Source organism: Protopterus annectens, chromosome 7.part0, assembly GCF_019279795.1.
Source record: "Protopterus annectens isolate FY-2018-M chromosome 7.part0, PAN1.0, whole genome shotgun sequence".
NCBI lineage: Eukaryota > Metazoa > Chordata > Ceratodontiformes > Protopteridae > Protopterus > Protopterus annectens.
Window position 1 is genome coordinate 492,655,527 of NC_056739.1, and position 10,061 is coordinate 492,665,587.

Sequence of the window (10,061 nt, forward strand, 5' to 3'; positions counted from 1 at the left end):
AGATTTCTCTGGATCACAAATCTTCATTGTTAACCACTTTCAGTACACCATTTGGTAGATACAGATTCTTGAGAATGCCATTTGGGATAAATTCTGCCAGTGATGTATTTCAGCGTGAGATGGAGCAAATTTTTTTCTGGTTATCCATGTGTTATTATAGTAGATGACATAATTGTAAGGGGCAATGGTGAAGACAAGCAGGATAGAAACCACAAGAAAGTTCTAGACCAAGCACGTGAAGTAAATCTTAAACTGAATCCTCAGAAATGTAAAGTCAAACTAAAAGAAGTTACTTATGTGGGTCAATTGTTTACCAGTTTTGGCTTACAACCAGATCCATCTGAGAAAGCAGCAATTCTTGAGATGCCAGTTCCAGACAATGTCACATCTTTACAACATTTTCTTGATATGGTCAACTATTTGGGAAAGTTCATCCCAGACCTGAGTGAGCTTTCAGCACCGTTACGTGAGTTGACATGCAAAAATGTAAACTGGTCCTGGTTGGAAGAACACCAAAAAGCATTTGACATTCTGAAACAGAAAATTGCCAGTCCACCCACATTGAGATATTTTGATATTCACAAACCTGTAACTCTTTTGTGTGATGCTTCAAAGTATGGTCTTGGTGCAGTATGTCTTCAAGAAGGCATACTAGTAGTCTATGCTTCCAGAACTTTAACCCAAACTGAGATGCAGTATGCACGAATAGAAGAACGTTCGAAGTTCAATGATTATATTTATGGCAGACCTGTTCAAATAGAGACTGATCACCAACCTCTAGTGACAGCTCTGAAAAGGCCAATACATACAGCCCCAGCAAGCTTGCAACACATGATGTTAAAATTGCAAAAATCTAATTTCAATATTGTTTATACAAAGGCAAATTTCTATACCTTGCTGATGCCTTGTCTAGAGCACCCAGACAAACAACAGAACAGCATGACAATGTGTCATGGAAGTCAAAAATTTTTCCTCATCACATCTTGATGGACTTGGAAATCATACAGCTTCAGACCCAATTCTCCAGAAGCTGAAACGTTATCAGTCAAGGATGGCCAGCATGACAAACCATTTACCACTTGACATACAGATGAGCTTCTGATGGAAGATGGAATCATCATGAAAGGTCCTAAAGTGGTAATTCCTTCAGCATTACAACAGGAATATATCAAGTTTTTGCATTATGGTCACCTGGGTACTGATTCTACCAAAAGAAGGGCAAGAGGCATAGTATTTTGGCCTTCTATGTAAGAAGATATAGAGAAGGAAACTCTAGCATGTTCAATTTGCAAGAGCACTAAATCACACCAACAAAAAGAACCACTTCAGCTAAACCAAATTCCTGAATTGCCATGGTCGATGGTTGCTACTGATATTTTTGAATGGAATGGTCAACATTACTTAGTGTTAGTAGACTGTTAGTAGACTCTTACTTGAATTGGTTTGAAATTGACCTTCTTCCTAACTTAACGTCTAGCACTGTCATTACAAAATTGAAGAGACATTTTTCTGTTCATGGTAGTCTTCATAAATTCATATCTGACAATGGTGCACAGTTTACAAGTCAACAGTTTAAGGAATTTGCTGAGTCTTGGGACTTTGTCCATGTTACTAGTAGTCCTGAGTATCCACAGTCCAATGGATTAGCTGAGCATGCAGTTCAGTGCGAAGTATTTGTTGGAGAAATCCAAGAGAGATGGTACTGATGTTTTTCTTTATCTACTTAATCTCAGAAACATTCCTCGAAATAATTTGGTTGGTTCACCTGCTCAGAGATTGATGTCCAGACAGATCAGAACAACTTATGATCAGCAAACAATTATTGATACTAAATGCAAAGAACAGAATGGTCAAGGCTCAACTTTTGAGAAAATGCCAGTCACAAAAGGTTGTACTACGATAAATCCAACAAACCTCTCAGACCATTAAGACAAGAAGAGATTGTGAGAATACAAACATCTAAAGGATATGGCTGAGTGGGAATCCTGAAGAACATTAGTGAAGAACCGAGATCTTACAGCCTACAATCTGAAGGAATGGATTTCAGAAGGAATCAATGACACATGCCACCAGTGTCCGAACCAGTGACGCAGCAGATTACCTGTGCAAATGACTCTATTTCTCAGAGTGACTCTACACTTGTTCAAATTTAAGAGAAGAGTGTACTCTCTTCAAGTAATCCTGATGTAATCCTTGAAGTTCCAATTGTAAAAGAATCCCCACAGACTGTCCCTGTTGCTAAACTCAATCAAAGTTTTTATGTAACCAGATCGGGTAGAATTTCTAGACCCAATCTGAAATACACAGCCACTTGGACTTGAATTAATTTGTTGTCAAATGTTGATGTGAAGTCTAGCTTGTAAAATATCTTGTTCTCCTATTGCATGTTGAACAAATCAAAGAGGGAGGATGTAGATCATTTTATGTATTGTACTGAGCCACTGTAGCTAGATAGCACATGCATATGTTACTGAGCATGTGCAAGATCAGTGCCATTTTGTATAATTAGTCAGAGTGAGTACAGACATGAATGGTGATGCACATGTGAGTGTGTTTGAAGTAACGAGTCAGTCATTTAGCATAAAAGGCAGTAGCTCTGCGGTTTGTCTCTGTCCAGTTAAGTGACATTAAGAATGTCACAGCTGTAAGGATACTGGTTGGTCTACTGTAAAACTTTGCATACAGCAAGAAGGTGAGTCTGAGAGTTTCTATAGTGTTGGAGTTTGTATGTGTGTGCATGCAGGGTATATATACTAAGAAATCATGCAGTTCTACAAATAATGATGTTAGCCGGAATATTAAAATGGGTTGACTGGAAATATTAAGACAATCATTAATGAACATGTTAAACACATTTTAGAGTAGTTAAATATAAGGTTTCTGCAGTGGGGTGTCACTAAAAACTAAATGCTAATGTGTAACATTTGACCTCACACTGTGAATTTCTAGCAGATTCTTTGTGAGAGACATGAAGATATTAAACAAACCGCATGTTTTTGCATCTGTAGAAGTAGTCAAGAGAACTGCTTACATTATATACCACACAGACTAAACCTCCAGAAGTTTAGGCTTGATGCATACAGACTACTCAACAAATTTTATTATGCAGATGATAACAGACAATGCTGTACAATCCAGGAAATAAATACATAGGGCCAGATTCAATAAAAATACACTAAGTGTACACAATATGTATTGAAGAACATTCTTATCACATTTTTTTTTGAGTTTTCTAGTCACTCAGAAAGATTACACTAAGTGTACATGTAATCTACACTTTGTGGTAACCTTTATGAATCCCTGTCAACAGGGCCAATGTTAGCATTTTGGAGACCCCCAGCAAGTGTCAGGCTGGGGGTCCCTAGACATTTCCAATCTCAGTATCACCCTGTTAGTTCCACATGATCCTAAGCAACTTGTTAGTTCATGCTGCATTTTTAGGAGTAGTACGCACAAACTGAGTTGCAGCTACAATGTTCTTATATAATGACAGGACTGTGTACAACACCATGTTGGTCCCTGTCATAGATGGAGATTCACAGGGACTGTCATTTAGTTGCAAAAAATGATACTTTACAACACCTGTACGTATAGGCCTGGAATGCTATTTTACCCCCCATGCACATCCTCCACTGGTCCCCTCTATCCCCCCCATCCCAAGCTCCCTACACCATGTGTTTTACTTGCATTCTGCTTTAACAGCATATTAAAACTTCAAAAGAGACCACAGCTCTCTCTCTCTCTTCTGAGTCAGGCAGTATTTTGTATATTTTAAATGCTGTAGTTTGTTTTCTTTACTTTGTGTTTTACTTGCATTCTGCTTTAACAGCATATTAAAACTTCAAAAGAGACAACAGCTCTCTCTCTCTCTTCTGAGTCAGGCAGTATTTTGTATATTTTAAATACTGTAGTTTGTTTTCTTTACTTTGTGTTTTACTTGCATTCTTCTTTAACAGAATATTAAAACTTCAAAAGAGACCACAGCTCTCTCTCTCTTCTGAGTCAGGCAGAATTTTTTTCCCGCCCTCCCAGTCACAGTTGTCTTGTTAAATACCACTGTCTTTCTAGTTGCCTGCCTCTTATGTTAATCTGACCATATATCTCATTTCCTCTCTACTTTCACTGGCTTGTGTGAGTAATCACTAAATCAAAAACCCCTCCCCTTCAACTATTTAAATTTATTGGCCATCCTACTGTATTCCATAGTACCAGAATACAAAAGTGACCACCCCTTTCAACCCATCTTGCTGTTTTAAAAATAGTAACTCTCCACTAAACCTTAACTTTTTAAACAGGTAAAACTTAAGTTACCTACTTTCATGTCTAACTTCTCTAGTGCACACTGCAGTGTGCATTTTTTTTTTCATCTTACCTTTAAGCATCCCTTTGACTAGCACTTTCTCTAATACCTGCTGGAAAGCACTAGGAAGCCTTAAACTGATACAAGCACTCAACTCTCCTTGTTAATAATGAGAAATTAATAGTAGGCACTAAACAGCCTATAATTGCAAAGTACCTTGCTAAGGTAAGGGAAAACAGCTCCTGTACTTTACAAAAAAAAGCACCAAACCAGGTATGTCCAAGGGTCAGCTTCCGGTGATTTCTCCTGTCCACCTGGTGAATCTGGGCATACTGGGGCAATGCAGCAATTGCCTCATGTACACAGGCAACCCTCTCTTCCTACCACCCAACACTGCAACCTGTGAGAGATGCACTTACATAGCCAAAATGGAAGCAAAGCTGTCTCCACCCAAGATTGTGCTAGACAGTCAAGAGGAGAAGGTTAACACCCACACTACACCTCAAGCAACACATAGCCCTTCTAAACCCACACCACCAGCACCCACATATAGCAACACTAAATCCACATATGCAGAGGCCCTTAACTGTAACCTGCCCAAGCAACAAGGACCTCTGAAGCTGAAACGCAAACAAGCACCAATCACAACCAAAGTGTCACATAGTTCACAACACCTGTGTGCCACCCAGCAACAGCCCCTAAGGCAAGACAATGTACCTAACACTTTAGTCGTAGGTGACTCTATAGTCTGGCACACTGATGCCCCTCTCACCAGGTTGAACAAGGAGAAAATTACAGTCAGCTGCCTGTCAGGTGCCAGGATCCGCCACATAACGCATGCACTCAATTCACTCCACAGCAAGTACAAATATGACTCTGTCATTGTCCATGTTGGAGTGAATGACTTGAGACGTACCTCCCTGGACTACATAAAAAGAGACATGGAAGAGCTCTCAGATCATGTGGCCAAGGCAGGTATGACCCTAGCCCTGAGTAGCATCCTGCCTTCGCCCAGAATTATACCACAATATAAGGACAAAATGATTGACTTCAACAACTGGCTAAGCTTCTGGTGTCATTCAAAGGGGATCCAGTATCTGTCTGCCTGGGATGACATGATTGACAGACCATGATGCTTTGCCAGAGATGGTCTGCACCTGTCGCCCCTGGGATTCAGGTTACTGGCTAAGGCTCTTGCCACCCCTATAGTGCCTTTTTTAGGCAAAGTTCAAAGGACAAAACCACCACCGTAACAGGTACAAGCATGCAAAATCTGAAGGTAATGCTACTCAATGCTAGAAGTCTAAACCTCAAAATGCACTCTCTCGAGGCACTCCTAAAAATGGATAACATCAATATCTGTGCAGTAACTGAGACCTGGTTCGAGGCTCCAGAGAGCACCCCTGCAATACCAGGCTACAACTCTTACCACACTTTTCGGCCACCAAAGCAGGACCAAAACACTAAAGGTGAAGGAGTGTCAATATTCACCAAGGATATTCACACCACCAGGCTAGTTGCCCAACACAATGTGTCTGAAATTCTCCAGGTGCAACTAACACTAGGTAAGACTGCAATCCAAATTGTAGCTTGCTACAGATCCCCCACCATACCCCAAGATTCTCACTACACCTTTCTAAACATACTGGAATATATTAAGATAGAACCAAACACCCTAATACTGGGTGATTTTAACTACCCTGCCATTAACTGGGAAAACTACTCATGTACCAACACCTTTGCCCAACGGTTCTTGGAATTCATAAATTCCAACGGCCTGGATCAACTAATCCATAGTCCCACCAAGGGCTCCAATATCCTAGACCTGGTCATTACTAACATGGGAAATCGATGCTCCACACCTATGGTCACCCCCTCGTTAGTCAGGTCTGACCATAAGCTAATCACCCTTAACATCCACATCCCACCCCCACCCCCCAGTAAAGAAACCTCCATAAAAAACTTCTCCAAAGCCAACTTCATGCTACTCAAGTAAGAAGTGACAAACTTCATAACACCCATGCAGACGGGAGCTGAAAGTTCAACTGCTGAATCCTACACTAAGGCACTGTACGAGCACATCCACTCATGCATAAATCGTGCCATCCCAAATAGAACCAAGATGCTCTCATCCAAAAAAAAGAAGCCAATCTGGTGGTCCCCTGCCATAAACAAACTTTACAACAGAAGGAGGAAACTGTTGCAGAAAAGAGGAAAATCTCAGGATGCAAAAAACTTCCTTACCAGCCTCAGTAAGAAACTGAGGTCCCTCATAAAATCCTCCAAAGCTAGTTACGAAAATAAAATTGCCAAAGATTCCAAAGACAACCACAAGGCATTCTATAACTATGTCAAGAATCTAAATGGCAATGCTCAGATCTGCTCTGAGCTAAAACAGAATGGCATTAAATATACTGATCCCAGGGATATTGCCAATATCCTGGCAGATCGATTCAGTGCCAACTTCACCCCCCTCTTACCCCCTAAACGGCCCATCTCAATACTGGAAGATTGCCAAATTCCGGTAATAACGGCCACACAGGTAAACAATGCACTCTCCAAAGCTAAGAATACAGCATCCATGGAACCAGATGACATCCCGGGCTGTGTACGACATGAACTACAATATGAACTTGCACCTCACCTAAGTGTCATGTTTAATCATAGCCTCACCTCAGGTTTTGTGCCCACTGAGTGGCACAGAGCTACAGTTATCCCACTCCACAAGGGGGGATCCACCGTGGATCCCAGAAACTACCGTCCCATCAGTCTGACAAGCCTTATCTGCAAGGCCATGGAGCGTATTATCATGGAACTTATAAACAAAGACATTGGCAACCTTCAAACACTGGACCCCACCCAGTTTGGGTTCGTGAAGGGCCGATCTTGTCTCCTGAACCTGATTGACTTCTTCGAATCAGTCTCCAGAGCCATGGACAAGGGTAAGGTGGTCCACACAGCCTATCTAGACCTTGCCAAGGCCTTTGACACCATCCCCCACTCTGGAATCATAGATAAACTTACTAAGTTGGGCATTAATCCCTACGTCACCCAATGGGTTGCTAACTGGCTTACTGATAGAACCCACACTGTAAAAGTAGCCGACTCCAAATCCAGCTCCAGACAAGTGACAAGTGGAGTACCTCAGGGTTCAGTCCTGGGACCGCTCTTGTTTGGCATCTACTTCTCTGAAGTACAGGCCAACACTAAGGGACTCTGGATAACAAAGTTTGCAGATGACTGCAAACTGGGAGCCATTATTGAATCCCCAAATGATGTAGATAATCTACAAAAGGGACTTACAGAAACAGATGCTTGGTGCCAGAGCCATGGGCTCAAGCTCAATGCCAAGAAATGTATAGTTATCCCCTTTGGGAAAAAACATGTATCCGTGAATTGCCATGTAGGTGGCAGTACACTAAACACCGAAAGTGTGTTAAGAGACTTAGGGACACAGGTGGACAGTGGTCTAACCTTCGATAACCACATCGCCAAACAGTCAGGAAATCCTTCTATGTGGCACACCTCATCACTAAGGGCTTTTCATCCAGAAAAAAGGAGGTCATTGTCCCACTGTACTCATCCCTCATTAGACCCATTATAGAATACAACGCCCCATTTGGTATGTACCTCTCAAGACATCTGCAACAACTGGAAAGGCTGCAGAAATACCTCACTAAAAGACTCACAGGCTTAAAGCAGATGCCCTATGCTGACCGCCTTAAAAAACTCCAGCTATACTCTGTCGCATATCATCTACTCAGAGGCGATCTTTGCTTAACATACAAGGCCATGTCAAACCAAGAGCTGTTGGACATGCTACACTTAAAGAAATCCCAATCCCTCAGAGCCACACGCTCCAGGGATCTAAACCTTGTCATCACAATAAACAAAACATGCTGGAGGGATAGGTTCCTGACCCAGAGACTCCCCAGACTCTGGAATAGATTGCCCATACATGTCAAGCAAAGTGCCTCTTTGATCCTCTTCAAAAGGAACCTTGACGATTGGATGGGAGATAGGAAATTCACCCCGGGGATCACGTCAGTTGCCCTGCTAGATAGGGGTCCAGGGAAGTAAATAGTGAGGGAAGAAATAACCAGGGAATTGTTATGGCTAGGCTTGTATAGGCCCTAGGGCTGATAGCCTAGTACCAACCTATGAACCCATGTGCATTACTTCTTTCTGTTTTTTATTTTGCTATACTTTTCAGCATTTTCAAGAAATTATGTATTTTTATATGCTCTGATGTGTATTTTAAAGTTTGTTTTTTTGTTTTCTTTTTACACAACTTTTTTAGCCGATGATGGCTTGATCAGAGTTTAAAATTATGATCATGGAAAGAAATTCAGTATTGCTGTTCAGCTTTAGTTGTCCCTACATCCTTTCAACACACCTTACCTGGCCAAAATTGCACAGCAATAACCATTAAGAAATAACACAATTAAGCCAGGGCCCCTGAAGCCATAAGGTTACAGATGCTCTGAGTTGTGTTTTAGAGCATTTTCCCAACCTTAAATCATGAGTAAGAAAAGAATTTCAGTTTTATTATTTTCTTTCAAGGAAAACACAAGCTGTGCTCAAGGCTTAATGTTCAAAACTAAAATTATACCACATGTCCATCTTTATGCAGGACAGTCCCTATTTGCACATTTGTATCCTGCAAAAAGACTTGAAAAATAGTGAATGTCCTGAGAGTTTAGGACTGAAAAAATTTCATAAGTTTTCTTTAATAGTTGCATAAAGCAATTGTTTTGTATCTGAAACACTGAAATATTATAATAAACAAATAAAGCTGTACAAGAATAAGCTTTTAGTTTTACAAAAAAAAATGAAGTCTAGTCCTTTGCAATTTTTGTGGGTATGGTTTATCCTGCAAAAATGTTATGTTTCTGTAAAAAAAAAAATGTCTCACTTTGGACAGTTGAAAAGATGGTAACCCTAGTTCAAAACTGACAAAAATAGCAGCTTACAATAAGCAAACAGGATAATTCTTTGTGAGAATACACAAATTCTATCTGGAAATACTGTCTGCCTCCCTACCCCCCATAGCTGGACTTAGGCATAGGCTAACTACATGGTCACCTAGGACACTGCTCTAGCAGAAGCACTTTTCCAGTATTTATTTATTTATTTTTTTGTTGTAAAGAAATGGTTTCTTTAAAACATCAATACTTCAAAAGATAGCACTTAGGAAGCAGTCCAACTCCGATAAAACACTTTTATTCAGCTTCACGAAGTAAAAAGACATCCACATCATTAGTATTATTTTTAATTTTTACTTCATAAAGATGTTCATATATTCTTCTTCAGAGCTTTCTCTCCATTTTACCCACATAGAAACCACTACATGCTTTACATAACACTAAATAAATGAGTCCATTACTATCACATGTATAATATTCCTTACTACTAATTATTTTATTCCTAGCTACTAATTCTAACTTCATTGCATTATATATATAAGGGCATTGTGAACAGTGGCCACATTTAAAAGTGCCTTTCTTACTACGTCCATACGGGTGCACTCCTTTATTATTTCTTTCTATAATATTCTTAATATTTGACCCTTTCTTAAAAATACATTTAAATGGGGTATCAAAAATAGTTAAATCTGATATTGCAGAGAATCTTCCCCATACTTCTTCTATCGTCTTTACTATAGCTTTAGCATCTCCGCTATAGTTAGTCACAAATGCCTGTTCAAATATACTATTAGTATGCTCATTATCATGAATTCTATCTATTTCACCAGAGTTCT